We start from the raw sequence: 1,604 nt of genomic DNA on the forward strand, positions 1-1,604 counted from the left end.
CTCAAATATGGAGGCGAGCTCGAAACTGACCTGACGGTTTTTCATACCTGAAACGCCATCGTGACACGTGATCAGCTCAACCAATCAGAGCCATCACGGAAACAGAAAAGTCAGTGAGTTTTTTCTTTTCCTACTTCCGTTTTGGATAGCCTGGAATACCCTATTGGAATATCTTACTGGTTCATTAAGAAGCTTATTCGGTAGCTGAAGGAACGGTGCACAATCGGCATGCTTGCATTACCCTGTTTAAATAAACACCAACTGCACTAGAAATTAAAAATAAGACGCGAAGAATAAGCGGGAATGTCGCACATCATTCAGCTTGGTGTCGCTCTCGACTGGAATGTCGTGGAAAACTTTTGAACACATCCTTCGGGAGCTTAATTTTCGATCTTGAATTTTTGTCTCATACGTTTTACTGTTAAGTGAAAAGGTAAGCCGCAGAGGTCGACAGAAAGAATGATAGAAGTGCAAACCATTGTTGGCTTGGCAGCATTATGCCAATTTTCGTGATAATTTTGATGTTTATCTTTAATTTTCTCGAAATTGGCCAGACAGATTTTAATGAGGCTTTAGTCAAATGAAATCTAATGACAGGATTGATTTTTTGTTAAAATTTTATAAAAATCTGTATTTCAGGAATGGCTGTGCCTTAATAAAAACGTTAACAATTTTTGTTAACTGTGAAACGAACCCATGGTTGGGAAAATTCTCGCTTTCTGTGTTTCAGGAACTTTAAAGGTACGCTAAGCATTCTTAAATTGTGGACGTGTCTTTTAGCATGGTGTCTTTTTGCAAAATGGACTTCTTATTTTATAACTGCACACAATTTTTCGCGTGGGCGGCGCGTAATCTAAAGACACCTAGTTTTTCGCATGATTCTCACACCAGGCCTGATTTTCACTCCCTGCCTGATGAAATTCGATTTCTGATAGGCTGCGTGAAGCTTACGAAGCGTGAAAATTATGCCTTGCGTGAAAATCCACACATAATTTTGCACTATTTTTTATGGGGGCGGCACGCGCGCGTGGAGCGGACTACCGAGAGCGAGGTGTTCATTGTTGGGCTGTTACCCAGACGCGGCCAGCTCAAAATGCAACAGGTGGTGTTGAAAGATCTCCCGCCTCCCCCCCTGCGCCGCGGTGTCTGGTAGAAACGGGTTCACTTAAAAATGGAGAAAGAAGAAAAGGCGCTCGCACGCGAACAGAGAGGGGGGGGGGGGGCTAAAAAGAATACTCCCGAAGGCTTGATCCACTGCCCGCTGAAAGTTTGGTTATCTCTGGTTTGTTGACTACAATTAACCAGACTGAATCAATGAAATTCAATATGTTCTCTTTATGTCTGATAAAAGGGTCATAGATGGCTATCACTATGCTTTTACATGGGGCTTCCGTTTTTAGCCCGCTCTTTTGCTTAAAAGCTATATAAGCGGGCTTATGCCATCGTCTCTGTGTTCGTCTGTCTGTCTGTCCGTTTCCCAAGAAGGACGTGAGCTAGAGGTTTGAAATTTTCAGGGTATTATTGTTGTCACTTCTGGGCAACGAAACGGTTGGTGCAAATCCTGGCAACCACCCCTGAGTGGGTCTGAGGGGGTAACAAAGAAA

Source organism: Frankliniella occidentalis, unplaced genomic scaffold (assembly GCF_000697945.3).
Source record: "Frankliniella occidentalis isolate FOCC.00 unplaced genomic scaffold, Focc_3.1 Scaffold57, whole genome shotgun sequence".
NCBI lineage: Eukaryota > Metazoa > Arthropoda > Insecta > Thysanoptera > Thripidae > Frankliniella > Frankliniella occidentalis.